Source organism: Podarcis melisellensis (assembly GCF_964234715.1).
Source record: "Podarcis melisellensis genome assembly, contig: HAP1_SCAFFOLD_170, whole genome shotgun sequence".
Classification (NCBI taxonomy): domain Eukaryota; kingdom Metazoa; phylum Chordata; class Lepidosauria; order Squamata; family Lacertidae; genus Podarcis; species Podarcis melisellensis.
This window is the reverse complement of record NW_028113031.1, coordinates 35,549-54,983: the sequence shown is the minus strand read 5'-3', so window position 1 is coordinate 54,983 and position 19,435 is coordinate 35,549. Positions and strand designations below refer to the sequence as shown.

The window sequence follows — 19,435 nt, the reverse complement described above, 5'->3', positions numbered from 1 at the left end:
ATCGGCTTAAGGAGACTAACAGAAGAGATCGTAAAGGAAAAAGAGAAATTATATGAACAAGATATGATGTGGAAACACAAAGATAAGACTGGATAGAATTATGAACTTTGTCTGGACTCATTGGGACTGATTTGGACATTAACGCAGTAAGAAGAAGATGATCTGAATCCCCCTTTGGATCTTGAAGTATGGGTTCCCCCAACAAAATTTAAAAATTTGGCTTTGTAATTTGGAATTTATGTGATGTGATTTAATTTGATGTGATTGGCCAGTTAATAAAAAATATTTAAAAAAAAAACAAAGAAGGAGACTCCACCACACTCCGTGGCAGCAAATTCCACTGTCGAACAGCCCTTACTGTGAGGAAGTTCTTCCTAATGTTTAGGTGGAATCTTCTTTCTTGTAGTTTGGATCCATTGCTCCATGTCCGCTTCTCTGGAGCAGCAGAAATGGTTTCTCCCCTGTGTGACTCCATTGATGAATTCTAAGGTGTCCACTAGTAGTGAAGCTCTTTCCAAATTCCATGCATTTAAATTATTTCTCCCCCGTGTGACTCCGTTGATGAATTCTAAGGTGTCCACTCTGACTGAAGCTCTTTCCACACTCCATGCATTTAAATGGTTTCTTCCCTGTGTGACTCCGTTGATGAATTCTAAGGTTTCCACACTGACTGAAGCTCTTTCCACATTCCATGCACTTAAATGTTTTCTCTCCTGTGTGAGTCCATTGATGAATTCTAAGGTCTCCACTCTGACTGAAGCTCTTTCCACACTCCATGCATTTAAATGGTTTCTCCCCCGTGTGAGTCCGTTGATGAATTCTAAGGCTTCCGCTAGTAGTGAAGCTCTTTCCACACTCCATACATTCAAATGGTTTCTCCCCCGTGTGAGTCCGTTGATGAATTCTAAGGTCTCCACTCTGACTGAAACTCTTTCCACACTCCATGCATTTAAATGGTTTCTCCCCTGTGTGAGTTCGTTGATGTTTTCTAAGGCTTCCACTCTGACTGAAGCTCTTTCCACACTCCATGCATTTAAATGGTTTCTCCCCTGTGTGACTCCATTGATGAATTCTAAGTTTTCCACTCTCAGTGAAGCTCTTTCCACACTCCATGCATTTAAATGGTTTCTCCCCCGTGTGAGTTCGTTGATGAATTCTAAGTTTTCCACTCTCAGTGAAGCTCTTTCCACACTCCATGCATTTAAATGGTTTCTCCCCCGTGTGAGTTCGTTGATGTTTTCTAAGGCTTCCACTCTGACTGAAGCTCTTTCCACACTCCATGCATTTAAATGATTTCTCCCCTGTGTGACTCCGTTGATGAATTCTAAGGTGTCCACTCTCAGTGAAGCTCTTTCCACACTCCATGCATTTAAAAGGTTTCTCCCCAGTGTGACTCCGTTGATGAATTCTAAGGTGTCCACTCTGACTGAAGCTCTTTCCACACTCCATGCATTTAAATGATTTCTCCCCTGTGTGACTCCGTTGATGAATTCTAAGTTTTCCACTCTCAGTGAAGCTCTTTCCACACTCCATGCATTTAAAAGGTTTCTCCCCAGTGTGACTCCGTTGATGAATTCTAAGGTGTCCACTCTGACTGAAGCTCTTTCCACACTCCAAGCATTTAAATGGTTTCTTCCCCGTGTGAATCCGTTGATGAATTCTAAGGTGTCCACTCTGACTGAAGCTCTTTCCACAGTCCATGCATTTAAATGGTTTCTCCCCAGTGTGAGTCCGTTGATGAATTCTAAGGTCTCCACTCTGACTGAAGCTCTTTCCACACTCCATGCAATTAAATGGTTTCTCCCCTGTGTGAGTCCATTGATGTTTTCTAAGTTTTCCACTGTCAGTGAAGCTTCTTCCACACTCCATACTTTCACACTGTTTATGTTCTCTCTTTTCACACTCCATTTATTTAAATGGTTTCTTCGTTAGTTCCATTGGACATGGCCCACCAGAATTCTGACTGCCTTCTCCATTGTCTTCTTTCGATGGGGTGGGGAGAAAATCCTATTTGTTTTCTAGGAAGAGAACAAAGTACTATTACAATTAGCACCTGCTCTTATTTTAAAGTCTTTTACAATCTCTCCAAATTTTTAGGCAAATGAAATAATGTAAAATAATGGTCATGCATCATCAGCCTTTTATAACCCTTAATTATTGTTAATGAAGCAGTATTATATTAGAAAACGGTTGAACTGTGGGCTTTACGTTTGATAAAAAGTGGTTTCTCACAAGAAAGGGAGCTGCTCTATGTTCCATGAACCTGGCCAATATTCATCAGGGTCCTAAGTTCATCATGAAGTTCTTCATCCGCTGCACTATAATCCTCCACCCCTTGGGCCACATTTTGTCCCCTTCGAGCTCTAGATCTTTATTCATCACCTGAACAGTCCCTTTGGCCTCAGGAGGTCCATACTGACCATTTTGGGAGACCCATATATAAGTTTAGTGACAGGGCTTGGTGCTTGTGGTCGGTTGAAGGAGTGCTCAGTTGGAGAATGTTCTTGGGGTTGGACCTCCATCTCTCAGCCTTGCATTATGGAATGGAGAGAGCTGGAGATGCAGAAGGAAAGCAGCTGGAACCTGACCGCTGGGAAGGCCAGATTGAGACACCCACCCCAATTAGGATTTCTAATTATATGCCACCGGGTCTCGCACCCGCCTCCTGACACTGGCTTATCTTAGCAGAGATTCCCTGTCCAGGCCACTCTCACTGTTCTTCCTCCTTTGCTCTGGGTGGCCAAGGGCTTCTGGATAATCTAGCTCTGCTCCAACTGGGAATTATTTATTAAATAATAATAATAATAATAATAATAATAATAATAATAATAATAATAATAATTTATTTGTACCCCGCCCATCTGGCTGGGTTTCCCCAGCCACTCTGGGCGGCTTCCATAGAAACCAAAAATACATTAAATTGTTATACCTCTCTTCATCTGAATATCACAAGATAAAAATATGTGTGACACTGATAATAATAATAATAATAATAATAATAATAATAATAATAATAATAATAATAATAATAATGAAGTGTAAAGAAGTGTAAAGAAGAAACCAATCTTCAAATCAGTTTCATATTCCCTGGCTGTATTTCTCAGCCATGATTGTGACTCAGAATCTTAGCCACAATTTATTCTAGAATATCAACTGGATCTCTTTGTAATAGGAGCCAGACATCCCTGGGATTTCATCCAGACATTCCTTTAGTGTGGGCAGCAGCAGTGGAGGAAGGAAGGAATTAACATTGGGGGCAAACCACTTCCTTCTGAAGGTCTTCCCCAGCAGCCAGCAGGGTTGATAAACTGCTCAGTGGGGACACCTTGGCTTTATAGTGTTAGGGTCTGGATACCAATCACAATCCTTTGGAAATGTCTCAAGAACCCTTAAGATCCAGTTCCACCAACTCCCAAGTAACACTGAGCCCTAGAGGAACCTTCTGTGCTGAGTTGAGGCACCTCTGGCCCTCCAGATGTGGTTGGACTCAAAGTACCACCTGCCCAAGCAAGGATGGCCCATGGCCAGGGAGGATGGGAGTCTTATCTGGGGGGGGGGACACTTTCCCCTTCTTCCTCCTCCTCTGAAAATGCGGAATGGGGGAGGTGGGCACATTGACGCAAGGGGACATTGACACACCAATAATATTTCAATATCAAGAAATGATATTTCTGTCTCCCAAATGTGCCTATGCATGTGTGAGTAGAACAGTTGCGACTGTGCTGGCTGCCAGTTAGCCGTTGGCGTTTGAAGAGAATAGGTGTGTTTTTAGCACGACCAACTAAAAATTATGTGAAATGTAAGTGTTCCAAACATTTTTACGTCATTTAGTTAAGATTTAAAAATACCAAAGGAAAGTTATTCCACTCAGTAATCAGGATTACAGGTGATTTTCAAATAAGTTCAGTGGCTTTATTAACAATTGTTAGATTTTTGAAAAATGTCCATTGGCGCACTTTGATACACTAAGGGTTAGCGCCTCCAGTAATGGCTGAATTCCTCTGATCTAGAGGAACTTGCTTTGTGGAAATCTGGGTCTGGCCACCACGGCGAAGGCGGAGACGCACTAAAAATCACAGGCGGGAGAAGCCTGTGAATGTGGGATTCGGCTGGCACCTTTGCGCCTCCTCTACTCGCGGGGAAACCTGTTTTCAGGGATCCGGAGCGACGTGGGGTGAGTGGCGCGGTGCTTCGAATTGACTGCTTCTTTCACGGAGTGAAGCCGCATTGCTGTTGCCGGAGAGCGCTGACTTTTTCTTGTGGACAATTTGATTCTAAAACAACTACCCGTGAGTAGAACAGAAAATTGGATCTTTAAACGTCTTAATTTGGCACCGAAACGGGGAGGTTTCAAACAGGAAGTCCGCCTCCCCTTTTTGTAAATAGACTGAAGCAAAGGGGCTGCAAGCTAAAGTCTTGGAAAGCCTTCCGTAAAGGATTAAACCTCCATCGGTTAAACTCACTAAACCCCCCCTTGGAAGCAGGAGAAGAGGGGGGAAATTTTGGATCGTGTAAGCCTGCAGGAGAGAGTGAAGAAAGTCAAATTACCACTGCTCTGAACCTGGAAACGGGCTGCTAGTAAGATCGACGTTTTGGAATTGCCCATTGAATGTGAATTGTTCGTTGACAGCTAGTTAAATAAGAGAAATACATTGTTTCCATTGTCTCCCTCTGCGTTTAAAAAGGAGTAAAAGTAACTGAAAATTGAAAGTAACTTTATTGTTTGAACTGTGCTTAAAAGGATTGATTGTTGTTGTTGTTGTTTAGTCGTTTAGTCATGTCCGACTCTTCGTGACCCCCTGGACCAGAGCACGCCAGACCCTCCTGTCTTCCACTGCCTCTGGAAGACTCATGTTTGTAGCTTCGAAGAAACTATCCAACCATCTCGTCCTCTGTCGTCCCCTTCTCCTTGTGCCCTCCATCTTTCCCAACATCAGGGTCTTTTCCAGGGAGTCTTCTCTTCTCATGAGGTGGCCAAAGTATTGGAGCCTCAGCTTCATGATCTGTCCTTCCAGTGAGCACTCAGGGCTGATTTCCTTAAGAATGGATCGGTTTGTTCTTCTTGCAGTCCATGGGACTCTCAAGAGTCTCCTCCAGCACCATAATTCAAAGGAATCAATTCTTTGGCGATCTGCCTTCTTTATGGTCCAGCTCTCACTTCCATACATCACTACTGGGAAAACCATAGCTTTTACTATACGGACCTTTGTTGGCAAGGTGATGTCTCTACTTCTCAAGATGCTGTCTAGGTTTGTCATTGCTTTCCTCCCAAGAAGCAGGCGTCTCTTAATTTCGTGGCTGCTGTCACCATCTGCAGTGATCATGAAGCCCAAGAAAGTAAAATCTCTCACTGCCTCCATTTCTTCTCCTTCTATTTGCCAGGAGGTGATGGGACCAGTGGCCATGATCTTCGTTTTTTTGATGTTGAGCTTCAGACCATATTTTGCGCTCTCCTCTTTCACCCTCAATAAAAGCTTCTTTAATTCCTCCTCACTTTCTGCCATCAAGGTTGTGTCATCTGCATATCTGAGGTTGTTGATATTTCGGCTTCGGATTCATCCAGCCCAGCCTTTCGCATGATGAATTCTGCATATAAGTTAAATAAGCAGGGAGACAATATACAGCCTTGTCGTACTCCTTTCCCAATTTTGAACCAATCAGTTGTTCCATATCCAGTTCTAACTGTAGCTTCTTGTCCCACATAGAGATTTCTCAGGAGACAGATGAGGTGATCTGGCACTCCCATTTCTTTAAGAACTTGCCATAGTTTGCTGTGGTCGACACAGTCAAAGGCTTTTGCATAGTCAATGAAGCAGAAGTAGATGTCTTTTTGGAACTCTCTAGCTTTCTCCATAATCCAGCGCATGTTTGCAATTTGGTCTCTGGTTCTTCTGCCTCTTCTAAATCCAGCTTGCACTTCTGGGAGTTCTCGGTCCACATACTGCTTGAGCCTTCCTTGTAGAATTTTAAGCATAACCTTGCCAGCGTGTGAAATGAGTGAAATTGTGCGGTAGTTGGAGCATTCTTTGGCACTGCCCTTCTTTGGGATTGGGATGTAGACTGATCTTCTCCAATCCTCTGGTCACTGCTGAGTTTTCCAAACTTGCTGGCATATTGAGTGTAGCACCTTAACAGCATCATCTTTTAAAATTTTAAATAGTTCAGCTGGAATACCATCACTTCCACTGGCCTTGTTATTTGCAGTGCTTTCTAAGGCCCATTTAACTTCACTCTCCAGGATGTCTGGCTCAAGGTCAGCAACCCCACTACCTGGGGTGTACGAGACATCCATATCTTTCTGGTATAATTCCTCTGTGTATTCTTGCCACCTCTTCTTGATGTCTTCTGCTTCTGTTAGGTCCTTACCACTTTTGTCCTTTATTATGGTAATCTTTGAACGAAATGTTCCTTTCATATCTCCAATTTTCTTGAACAGATCTCTGGTTCTTCCCATTCTGTTGTTTTCCTCTATTTCTTTGCATTGCTCATTTAAGAAGGCCTTCTTATCTCTCCTTGCTATTTTTTGGAAATCTGCATTCAATTTCCTGTATCTTTCTCTATCTCCCTCACATTTTGCTTGCTTTCTCTCCCCCGCTATTTGTAAGGCCTCGTTGGACAGCCACTTTGCTTTCTTGCATTTCCTTTTCATTGGGATGGTTTTCGTTGCTGCCTCCTGTATAATGTTACGAGCCTCCATCCATAGTTCTTCAGGCACTCTGTCCAGCAGATCTAAATCCTTAAACCTGTTCCTCACTTCCACTGTGTATTCATAAGGGATTTGATTTAGATTGTATCTTACCGGCCCAATGGTTTTTCCTACTTTCTTCAGTTTAAGCTTGAATTTTGCTATAAGAAGCTGATGATCTGAGCCACAGTCAGCTCCAGGTCTTGTTTTTGCTGACTGCATCGAGCTTCTCCATCTTTGGCTGCAGAGAATATAATCAATCTGATTTCGATGCTGCCCATCTGGTGATGTCCACGTGTAGAGTCGTCTCTTGTGTTGTTGGAAAAGTGTGTTTGTGATGACCAGCTTGTTCTCTTGACAGAACTCTATTAGCCTTTGCCCTGCTTCATTTTGCTCTCCAAGGACAAACTTGCCAGTTGTTCCTTTTATCTCTTGACTCCCTACTTTAGCATTCCAATCTCCTATAATGAGAAGAACATCCTTCTTTGGTGTCACTTCTATAAGGTGTTGTAAGTCTTCATAGAATTGGTCAATTTCAGTTTCTTCCGCACCAGTAGTTGGTGCATAAACTCGGATTACTGTTATGTTAAAAGGTCTGCCTTGGATTCGTATCGAGATCATTCTATCATTTTTGAGATTGCAACCAAGTACTGCTTTCGCAACTCTCTTGTTGACTATGAGGGCCACTCCATTTCTTTTGCGGGTTTCCTGCCCACAGTAGTAGATAAGATGGTCATCCGAACTAAATTCGCCCATTCCCGTCCATTTTAGCTCACTGATGCCCAGGATGTCAATATTTATTCTTGCCATCTCATTTTTGACCACATCCAACTTACCCAGGTTCATGGTTCTTACATTCCAGGTTCCTATGCAATATTTTTCTTTACAGCATTGGACTTTCCTTTCGCTTCCAGGCATATCCGCAACTGAACGTCCTTTCGGCTTTAGCCCAGCCGCTTCATCAGCTCTGGATCTACTTGTACTTGTCCACCGCTCTTCCCCAGTAGCATGTTGGACGCCTTCCGACCTGAGGGGCTCATCTTCCAGCGTCATAACTTTTATATGCCTGTTGTCTTTGTCCATGGAGTTTTCTTGGCAGGGATACTGGAGTGGCTTGCCGGTTCCTCCTCCAGATGGATCACGTTTGGTCAAAACTCTCCACTATGACCTGTTCATCTTGGGTGCCCTGCTCAGCATAGTTCATAGCTTCTCTGAGTTCTTCAAGCCCCTTCGCCATGGCAAGGCAGTGATCCATGAAGGGGAAAAGGATTGATACAAATCGAAATTGTTTCCCTCTAGAAGAAGCTTTTGAAATTGTTGCATGAGTTGAGCTGGGGGGATCTCCAGCTGCAAGATAAAAAACTGTGAGAATCTGGGACTGACCTTGGATTGTTAAGAATGTTGACAGAAGAAGCCTTAGTGGTTGCATTATGTAAGATAAATGACTCACTGGAACAGCTCCATAAGAAGACGGATGTGATGACTATAAAAATTGATAACTTGGGACAAAAAGTGACTAATTTTGGACAAAAAGTGAACATTAATACAGAAACTATTCAGGAATTGATACAGGGATATACTTTGACATGGCAAATTGTAGAGAAGGCGGGGGAGAAGGTTGTCGTTGTTGAACCTAAAATAGCACAAGTGGACAGGGAGAGAGCCCCAGCCTTACAGATGTAATTTGATGACTATAAGTTGATGCCTTTTATAATTGAATTTAGGGAAAGTCAAATTTTGAGGATTGGAGCCCTGCTTGGACTGGAGAAGGAAAGTTGGATAGATCCCTTCATGCAGGGATTTATTGACCTCTGGGACCTGGACTTGGGTCAGGAGAAGATTGGAGTTGTGGAGACCTCCAGATTTAGAAGAACTTTGAAATACGTCCTGAAATATCTTTGGGATCTTAGTTTTAACTATGGAGATTTGGCTGAGCTGTCGAGAAGGAATAAAAACATTGCTAGGTGGGAATTTCCCCGAGATCTACTCTTCAGCATCAAAGAAAGGAAAATAAGAACAAGATCAGCAGAAGACAAAGCAAAGTGCATGTATAAATATGAAGAAGACTTGCAGAAGGAACTTGGAAAAGAGTTAAGAGCCTCGGACAGAAGATCACCAGGTTGATGGACTATATGGAATTGACGGAGATGCCTGGCAGGGTCCGAGACCAGGGAGAGGAGACAGTGGAAGAAGATTGGGAAAAGGTTTAAAGTTTATCTATGGAAATACAGTGGTGCCCCGCAAGACGAATGCCTCGCAAGACGGAAAACTCGCTAGACAAAAGAGTTTTCCGTTTTGAAGGTGCTTCGCAAAACGAATTTCCTTTGGGCTTGCTTCACAAGATGAAAATGTCTTGCGAGTTCCTGCGGGGTTTTTTACTCCCCCCCTTTTTCTAAGCCGCTTATCCGCTAAACCGATAAGCCGCGCGAATCCGCTAAGCCGTCAATGGGCTTGCTTCGCAAGATGAAAAAAACTGCAAGACAAAGAGACTCGCGGAACTGATTCTTTTCATCTTGCGAGGCACCACTGTAATGTAAAATTAATGAGTGTTAGAAAAATGTTGGAATGAAATTATATGGCTTTAGTAGAAATGTTATAAGGAATTAAGCATAAATAAGTATTTTAGTATTAATGGAAAATAAGGTTAAAATATGTTGAGATAACTATATGACAGAAAATAGAGAAAGATGGAAAGGACTTGCTGAAATAATTTATAGAAATGGGAGGTGAGAGAAGGTCGATGAAACAAGGGAATGAAAGAGAGGGTATTGAGATGGTATGATGTGTGTCCTATGGAGCGAATGCAGGCTTTCGCTGAAGAGCTCTCCAGGCTTCGTGCAAATCTCCGCAAGACGCAGGAGCCCGGCGCTGGACTCCCACGGCTTGCAGAGAGTTGCCTGTTCTGGGGGCTGGGTTCAGGGGAAGCTTGGGCTTCTCCCGCCCCAGCCCTGTGCCTGGGGGGGAAAAATAATTTCCCCCCCTTTATTTCCCCCCCAAAAAACTAGGTGCGCCTTATGGGATGGTGCGTCCTATAGGGCAAAAAATAAGGTGATTATCTTATTTTTTAATAAGCATTTTGTTTAAATCACTATTTTTTGACTACCTAATGTGAGTTCTTATACTTTTTAAAGTTTTTCCCATGGGCCTTAGGTTGCCTATGCCTGGGATAGAGGGTTAAATCAGGGCAGGCCAAATGGGACTCAGCTCCGTCCCCTCCTTGCCCCTCCCTGCATCTGCTGCCTGAGGGGGCTGCCTCAGTTTCCCTCACGGTGGAGCAGGCCCTGAGAACAGCCTTCTCGCTGCCTTCCAAAATACAGTCATACCTCGGGTTACAGACACTTCGTGTTGTGTGTCTTCGGGTTGTGCACAACGCCGAACCCAGAAGTACCAGAACAGGTTAATTCCAGGTTTCAGCCCTCGCGCATGTGCAGAAATGCTAAATCACGCTTTGTGCATATGCAGAAGCACCGAATTGCAACCCACACATGCGCAGACCCAGCGCTGCGGGTTGTGAATCTGCCTCCCGCACGGATTACGTTCGCAACCTGAACATCCACTGCACAGGAAACATGGCACAGAAGACCTTGGAGTCTCACCGTGGAACACAACAACAACATCGATTGGTTATACGTCATTTGGGCTGCCCTGGGCGGTGGGGTAGGGTGTCCCCGTTACAACAGCCCTGCAAAATAGACCGGAGTTGCTACGCGCTTTTGGGACTTGGAAGAGTAACTTACAGCAACCGTAAAGGGCAGACCAGTGTCGTCATTACAGGGGCCTCTTTTAAATAGGGGTGGTGTTTGGGACTTCCGGGTTAGCGCCATCGGCGAATGGCGGAGTTCCTCCGACCGGAGGAACGGGCTCCGTGCAACCTGGGTCCTCCCGCTGCGGCGAAGGCGGGGACCCGCTAGAAACCCCAGGTGGAGGAAGCCTGGGAATGTGGGGTTTGACAGTGCCCCAGGAGCACCTCCCCTATTCGCGGGGAACCCCATTTTGGGGCTCCGGAGCGAAATAGGGTGAGCGGCGCAGTGCTGCAAACTGATTGCTACTTTCACAGAGGGAAGCTGCATAGCCATTGCCGGAGAGCGCTGACTTCTTCCTGTTGACAATTGGACTCCAAACAAGTACCCGTGAGTAGAAACGGAAAATTGGATCAAGAAATACCCTAATTTGGCATCGAAGCGGGAAGGTTCAAAACAGGAAGTCCGCCTTCCGCTTTTTGTAAATAGTCTGAAGCAAAAATCTTGTAAGCTAATAGCTTGGGAAATTGTTTTGCAAAGGTTGAAATTTCTTTCTTTTGTAACCACCAAAATCCCCAATTTGACCGTTTAAGCCTGCAGGAGAGGGAGTAAAGAAAAATAAGTTTCCACCGTCTCAAACCTGGGAACGGGGGTCAGAGACAGAAATTGTCTGAGACGTCCATTGGCTGCGAATGGAACATTTTGACAGATAGCCAAAAAAGAGAAACAAATTGATTCCAATGTTGCCTTTTGCATTCTAAAGAAACAAAATACTTGAAAATTGAAAGTAACTTTCTTTTGTTGGATATGCTTTGAAAAGTTACAGATAGGTAGCCGTGTTGGTCTGCCATAGTCAAAACAAAAAATTCCTTCCAGTAGCACCTTAAAGACCAACTAAGTTAGTTCTAGGTATGAGCTTTCGTGTGCATGCACACGAAAAAGGGACGTTGCAGGAAAATTGTGTATCTGAAGAAGTGTGCATGCACACGAAAGCTCATACCTAGAACTAACTTAGTTGGTCTTTAAGGTGCTACTGGAAGGAATTTTTTGTTATGCTTTGAAAAGACGGTTACAAATAGAAATTGCCTCCTCTAGAGGGAGCTTGTCAAATTGTTGCTGCAGTTTACTTGAGGATTTCACAGCTGCAAGATTAAGATCGTGGAAACAGACTGTGACCTTGAATAAAAATGTGTGTGAAGGAAGCTCTGGTGCTTGTTTTTTGCAAGACGAGTGCTTCGCTGGAGCAGCTGCATAAGAAGATGGATTTGAAGAATGAGAAGTTGGATTTGATGACGGTTGTTGTCAGGGAATGTGAACAAACAGGGAATATTGACCCAGAAATTATACAGGGACCAACTCAGAAAATTGGTTCGACTGTGCAAATGCAAGGGCAAATGACAACGGAGGAGGTAGCGACGGCACCTCAAGCAATACAAATGGAGAGATCCGAGGCCATGCAAGAGCATAAGCCGTTGTTTTGGAAGAGTGAATTTGGAATGGGGCAGGAGTTTGGAGCTGAGGAGGCTCTTAAACTTGGAGGGACTTTGAAATATGTTGCTAAATATTCTTTGGATTATATTGATGACTGTGGGGAGTGGGACTGTGGGGAAGGGGAAGGTTTGATGAGGGGAGATGGACATAATTATGGGTTGAAATTCCCCAGAGATCTACTCCTCAATGAGTATAAACAACAAGAAGAAGATCTGCAGAAGGGGCATGGAAGCAATTTAAGGGCCTCGGACATAAGACTACCAGGTTGATGGACTAAGATGGATTGGACAGTAAGGACGGACATAACCCGAGACCAGGAAAAAGGGACGTTGGAGGAAAATTGGAAAATCTATAAAGAAAAGTTTTAATTTGGGGAATCAGTGGAAAATTAATGAATATTAGGGGAAATGTTGGAATGAAACTGTCTGGCTTTAGTAGAAATGTTATATGGAATCATGTATAAATAAGCATTAAGTTTTAAGCCTCAAGGTTTTTTACGGTATGATAAGGTTAAATAAAGTAACGCAAATTCTTAGCAGAAACATGGTAAAACTAATAATGGTTAGAAGGATGTTGGAATGATCTTATGTGATTTTAGCAGGATTGATATAAAGGAGTTGGGAATAACTGATTGTTAATCGTGTGTATCTGAAGAAGTGTGCATGCACACGAAAGCTCATACCAAGAACTGACTTAGTTGGTCTTTAAGGTGCTACTGGAAGGAATTTTGTTTTGTTTTGACTATGGCAGACCAACACGGCTACCTATCTGTAACTGATTGTTAATCGGTGAGAGGAGGAAAAGTAAGACTATATTATACTAGGATAAATTACAGGATAAAATATTTTAAAAGAAGGAAAGAATTTGCTGAAATGGATAATTGATCTAGAATACAAAAAAGGGAGGTGTGAGGAGGTCAAGGAAACAAGCTAATGAAAGAACATAAAGGAAATACGATGCTTTTTCTTTTTTTTATTTCTTTTTTATTTAAAGCGTTTTATTTTTCTGTCTTTTTTTCTTTTTTATATTGTGGTGTATTGTTTGGTTTTTGTTTAATGTGGTATGTTCATTTTTGCTTTTTGTAATTGTTTAAACTTTAATAAATATCATTTAAAAAAATTAAATAGGGGTGGTGTTTGAACTTGCGCTTTGCTAATGTTACGGAATTGGCAGGGGGGGCACTTGTGGGAGAGCAGGTTTCTTTGGCCGTCTCCCCCTTCCTTGCTTGCCCCTTCTGCGTTCCCATGGCAAGTCCAGCCGAATTCGACTATGGCGTGTGGAGCATATCTCCGCCTTCAGACGGATGGAGCCAGGCAGCTTTCCGGGTCATGTGCCCAACTTTTCATGAGCTGATATTAAATCCCAAAAGAACTACAGCTGCTTGTTACAAAGGGTGGGGGCAGATTCCGGTAGGTTAATGATATTAACTCTTTCCATGCTCATTTCTGATGCTCAGAAGCAGGTGCACCCTTTCCTAGACCTTCCTGATGACATTCTCAGTCTGACACACAGTATTTACACAGAAACGCGGATCAAACACAAAAAACCCTTCACATAACTCCCTTTCTAAAATACACTGAGACTATCTTATAACATATCTCCATTATAACACACAAGTTATTCAGGTATACAGGACTGAGGCCGTTTAGGGCTTGAAAGGTCAGCACCAACACTTTGAATTGTGCTCAGAAATGTACTCAAATATTCCTCTGCAGTAAAGGAGGCAAATGACTTGATCATGGATGGAGGACTTGACCTGGCATGTGTAACAGAGACTTGGTTGGATGAAGCAGATGGGCCTGTCCTTGCCGCTGCTTGTCCACCAGGTTTCTCTTACGCACAGCAACCCAGGTCATGTGGGCGGGGAGGGGGGCTTGCAGTGATTTTTAGGAAGTCATTAGTTTGCACCAGGCGTCCTATTGGGAAGACCCAGTTTTCTGAGTGCATGTTCTGGAAGTTGGGCAATAGGGGCAGTACAGGATTCCTTTTGGTGTACCGACCTCCCCGCTGCACCAAGGATTCCCTGCCCGAGCTGCTTCAGGTCATGGCGGATGTTCTCCTGGAGACACCTAGCTTGGTTGTCCTAGGAGATTTTAACATCCATGCTGACAGGACCTTACAAGGGGCCGCTCGGGACTTCGTGGAAAGCATGGCCTCCATGGGGCTGTCCCTGAATAAGTCTGGCCCAACCCATAGCCGCGGACATGCCTTGGACCTGGTGTTTACCTCTATGGATGTTGGTGATCTGACACTAAGTAAAAGTGAAACGAAAGAAGTGCCATGGTCAGACCACTTCCTGGTGCAACTGGACTTCTCCGCGACCCTTCCCCTCTGCAGGGAGGTGGGACCGATTTGGATGGTCCGCCCCCGCCACTTAATGGATCCAAATGGTTTCCAGAGAGTGGTAGGGGATGCTTTATCCCATGTTGATGGCCTTTCAGCCGATTCCCTGGTGGCCCGCTGGAATGTGGAGTTAACCAGGGCTATTGACTGTTTGGCTCTGAAGTGCCCTCTCCGATTGCATGGAGCCCGGAGAGCCCCGTGGTTTTCCACGGATCTGAGGGCAATGAAACAATCGTTGAGATGGCTAGAGCGCCGGTGGCGGATAACTCATTCTGAATCTGACCGGACACAGGTTAGAGCTCAACGTCGAGCCTACCAAGTGGCGATAGCGACGGCGAAGAAGACTTTCTTCACCGCCTCTATTGCATCTGCAGAAAACAGCAGCAGGAGACTCTTTCAGGTGGTTCACAATTTAGCGGAACCACCTGTAACATCGGGGCCCAGTACGGGCCACATGTTCTCCTGCAATGATTTTGCAAATTTTTTTGCAGATAAAATCGCTCAGATTCGGGAAGAAGTAGACTCCACCGTGGGAGCAGGGCCGGGGCGGGAGAGTGCTAGAGTCCTGTCTGGTCAAGTTGTGTGGGATCAATTCCAATCTGTTACCTCCGAGGATGTGGACAGGCTGCTTGGACGAGTGAAGCCAACCACCTGTCTCCTGGATCCTTGCCCATCCTGGCTTATAAAAGCCAGCCGAGAAGGACTGGGCGATGGGCTTCGTGGGGTGGTGAATGCTTCCCTCCGTGAGGGAGCCTTCCCAAACCCGCTGAAAGAGGCGATTATTAAACCGCTTCTTAAAAAACCATCTTTAGATGCGGCCACGATGGCCAATTATCGCCCAGTCTCAAACCTTCCATTCTTGGGCAAGGTGATTGAGCGAGTGGTTGCTGAAGAACTCCAGGCACGCCTGGAAGAAGCGGACCATTTGGATCCCTTCCAGTCGGGATTCAGGCCTCATCATGGGACTGAAACTGCCTTGGTCGCACTGGCTGATGATCTCCGGCGGGCTAGGGACAAAGGTGAGAGCTGTTTCCCAGTTCTGCTGGATCTCCCAGCGGCGTTTGATACCATCGACCATAACATCCTTCTGGACCGTCTAGAGGGGCTGGGAGCTGGGGGCACTGTCATACAGTGGTTCCGCTCCTTCCTCCTGGGCCGTGTTCAGAAAGTGGTGGTGGGGGATGAGTGTTCAGACCCCTGGGCTCTCACTTGTGGGGTGCCTCAAGGTTCTGTCCTCTCCCCCATGCTTTTCAACATCTACATGCAGCCGCTGGGAGGGATCATCAGGAGGTTTGGGCTGGGTGTTCATCAGTATGCAGATGATACCCAGCTCTACCCCTCTTTTAAATCAGAACCAGTGAAGGCGGTGAAGGTCCTGTGTGAGTGTCTGGAAGCGGTTGGAGGATGGATGGCGGCTAACAGATTGAGGTTGAATCCTGACAAGACAGAAGTACTGTTTTTGGGGGACAGGAGGCAGGCAGGTGTGGAGGATTCCCTGGTCCTGAATGGGGTAACTGTGCCCCTGAAGGACCAGGTGCGCAGCCTGGGAGTCATTTTGGACTCACAGCTGTCCATGGAGGCACAGGTCAAATCTGTATCCAGGGCAGCTGTTTACCAGCTCCATCTGGTACGTAGGCTGAGACCCTACCTGCCTGCAGACTGTCTCGCCAGAGTGGTACATGCTCTGGTTATCTCCCGCTTGGACTACTGCAATGCGCTCTACGTGGGGCTACCTTTGAAGGTGACCCAGAAACTACAACTAATCCAGAATGCGGCAGCTAGACTGGTGACTGGGAGCGGCCATCGAGACCATATAACACTGGTCTTGAAAGACCTACATTGGCTCCCAGTACGTTTCTGAGCACAATTCAAAGTGTTGGTGCTGACCTTTAAAGCCCTAAATGGCCTCGGTCCAGTATATCTGAAGGAGCGTCTCCTCCCCCATCGTTCTGCCCGGACACTGAGGTCCAGCTCCGAGGGCCTTTACAGGGGAACTATGAATCAGTTACAGGGAACCAGGCAGAGGGCCTTCTCGGTAGTGGCGCCTGCCCTGTGGAATGCCCTCCCATCAGATGTCAAAGCGATAAACAACTACCTGACATTCAGAAGACATCTGAAGGCAGCCCTGTTCAGGGAAGTTTTTAATATGTGACATTTTAGTGTAATTTTCATCTCTGTTGGAAGCCGCCCAGAGTGGCTGGGGAAACCCAGCCAGATGGGCGGGGTACAAATAATAAATTATTTTATTATTATTATTATTATTATTATTATTATTATTATTATTATTATTATAAATGGAAGCCTTCCCATTGTTTTTGTGCTTACAAATACTGTCTTAAGGAGGTATGAACAGGGTGGGCCTGTGACCTGGATTCAGGAACTAAAGTATTTACCATCACAAAAGAATGGCCAGGTTGCCCAGGTAATGCAGTTAGTGACCATTAACAGGTATCCTTGGGGACAGGTTTTCTGCTGTAGACTGCCTCCTGTGATGTATTCCTGCTGTAGACAGTCTCCTTCTGTATATTTGGGGGGGGGTGGTCTTGGGTGGGCAATTTCAAAAGACTATATAAGGCCTTGCACACCTCCCTCCTGGTTGTGGTGGGGGGGGGGGACACTGTTGCAATAAAGATCCAGCTTACTAGCCGCTTTGCTTCTCCATATACTCTGGTTGGCCTCTGTTATTTTCTCCTACCTATATGGAACCTGCTTAAGGACTATATGGGCTCTTGGATACCCCATAAGGGGAAAGGAGCAGGTTTTTTCTTAGAACAAAGGTCGTAAGAATATGTTTGGTTGGCACGCTTATTTATAGCATGATAAAACTAAAACACACAGGAGCTCTATGAATCAGGTTATTCAGAAAATCCTTTTTACAGTATGGGATAAATATAGTAATCTGCTGGAAAGAAAAACACCTCTTTAGCTTCCACCCACAAAAGCAACAGCTTTTTTAAAAATGCAATACGGAAGAAGCAATGGGCAACTTACAGAGATCTTTTGGACTTTTCGGAAGAATAAATAAAACTGAATAAACAGGATGAGGTGGGAGGTGTGGTGGCGGATTGGTTTCAATACCATCAAATCATCCTGTTTGGACAAGATAAAGGGAGAGGTTTTTGGACTGAAAGTTCACAGTTTGAAAGAGATATTATTGAGAGGAAAGAGAAAGTGTTTCTCAAATTTCAGGTAGAAGACTGTCCAATCTGAAGAAGTGTGCATGCACACGAAAGCTTATCCCCAGAACAAACTGTTCAATGAACAGATGGTTTTCAGTGGAAGAGATCTGCACAAGTAGCTAAGTGTGAAGCAGTAAAAATGAAAGTGCAACCTTGTGAGCAGAATACTCCACACATCTTGGGGTCTTTGTGTAATAATTGTGCAAGTCAGACTTGAGACAAGTTCTGAAGGCTCTTCAGGGCTGGCAACCTCTTCCCAATCCCACTGGGTTCCAACAACCGCACTAACACTTAACTCTACAGAATAGGCACCTGGATGCAGAAGCCAATCCAAAGGGGTGGCTGGTAGTGGAGGTGGTGAAATGCTTAAGTTCTGAGTTTTTCATGTGCGCTAAAACTCAGCCTGCTTGGTTGTTGTTGTTTATTTAAAAAAATATTTTTACCAACATGCTACAATATTATTGTTTTAGTTAAATAAATTGTTTAAGTTGTTATTAAGGAAATGTTGTCCAAATATAGACAGTAAACTTATTAAACCTCAGAATGATTTCATAATTATCTGTCTATGTACTTCTAATAGTGTAACCAAATCAGAAATTTTTGATTTAAATAGAATCATACTGACTAGTGATTTACAGTAAATTGTGATTGAAATCAATTTGATTTATATCAAACCCACCCTGATTGCAATCTACCACAATGTCTGAAATAAGGCTGGAACTATACAGAGGCGAACAGGACAATGTCCTGGCAGCTGCTGCTACTACTTAGGGGTCTGAAACGGATAAATGAAAATATTATCAGTCATCACACACTCAGTTTCATCAGCAGGGAAGCCAAGATGCATCCTAGCAGGACTTTTGGGTTTGGGCTAGGCTACCAAATGGTGGAATTCAGGACAATCCAAAGTATGGAGATGAGTCCTAGTGAATACAGATAACCTGGTAGTGTCATCAGGGAAGGGGGGAGAAGGGGGGTCAGGGGTGCTGGAAGGGGAGGGGTCTCTGTCGAGGCTCCTCCCCCTCCCATTAACCCTTCCATGGACTCCCTCTCTCCCTTTCCCCAGCCAGGCGACCCCAGGGATTCCTGCTAGGGGCAAAGCGGGAGAATGGGGGGCCTCAGCCCCACCCCCAGCCCTGCTTGGGGTCCTCCTTCCCCTTCCCGCCCAGGCGTCCCGGGGGGGGGGCAGGGCAGCTGAGCATCTCTCGGCCCCCCAGGAAAGAGAAAGGGGAGTCTGGCGGTGCTGCTGCTGCTGCCCAGGAGATCTTGCCAGGTGTAGATCCCTGCAGGTGTTGGGTCCCCCCTTCCCCCCTGGGTCGGGGCCTGGATCGGGGCCCCTGTCGACGGGCCCCAGGGAGGGCGCTTTCCTTACGGGGGGGTCTCCCCTTATCCCCCCTCCCACCTTATCCCCCCCTCCCACCTTATCCCCCCTCCCCCTCTATTTCCCCCCCCTCCTCTCCCTCCCTCTTTACCTCTTGGTCCTCCGCCTCCCTGGCTCCAGATTAGTCCGCTTTCCTTGTCTGCAATAGAAAGGGGGGCGGCGGCGACGGGGGGGGGCTCTTCAGTGACGCCCCTCCTCCTTTCCCTGTCTGGAAACTTCCGGCGCCTTTCGCGGCGACACTTCCGGCTCCTTTTAGACACGCGCATCCCTAGAGCTACGAAATTAGAGCAGCCCCTCCCTGTGTCCGGAGGGGAAGGAGACGGGACGGCGCTGCCTCTGGCCTCCTGCTCTGGGGGCTCCATGGGGACCCGGCCCCCGCCCCCCAACTGCCTCTCCTCCTCACGGGGAGTCTCACGGGGGGCGGCAGGGAGGGGGAGGCTCTCCTTCTGGGCCTCCTTCTGCATGCCAAGCACTCAACCGGGGTCCTTCTGCATGCAGAGCAACTAAGCCCCCTAACAGCCAAGCCCAGCTTCAAACACCAGCCCCCCTCCCCCCCCATTAAAAGACTTCAGGTAGTTGTTTTTCTCTTTGACATCTGGTGGGAGGGCGTTCCACA

General features: G+C 45.6%; 1 long non-coding RNA gene across 1 annotated transcript; it reads right to left on the bottom strand.

The window, feature by feature from the left end:
* Window positions 1-1,936: 1,936 nt before the first annotated feature.
* On the bottom strand, window positions 1,937-19,051 carry LOC309362409. The gene is made up of 2 exons (XR_014164952.1): window positions 18,911-19,051; window positions 1,937-2,018 (listed from the first exon to the last, which is right to left on the bottom strand). It is a non-coding gene; the product is annotated as an uncharacterized lncRNA (long non-coding RNA).
* Window positions 19,052-19,435: the final 384 nt, after the last annotated feature.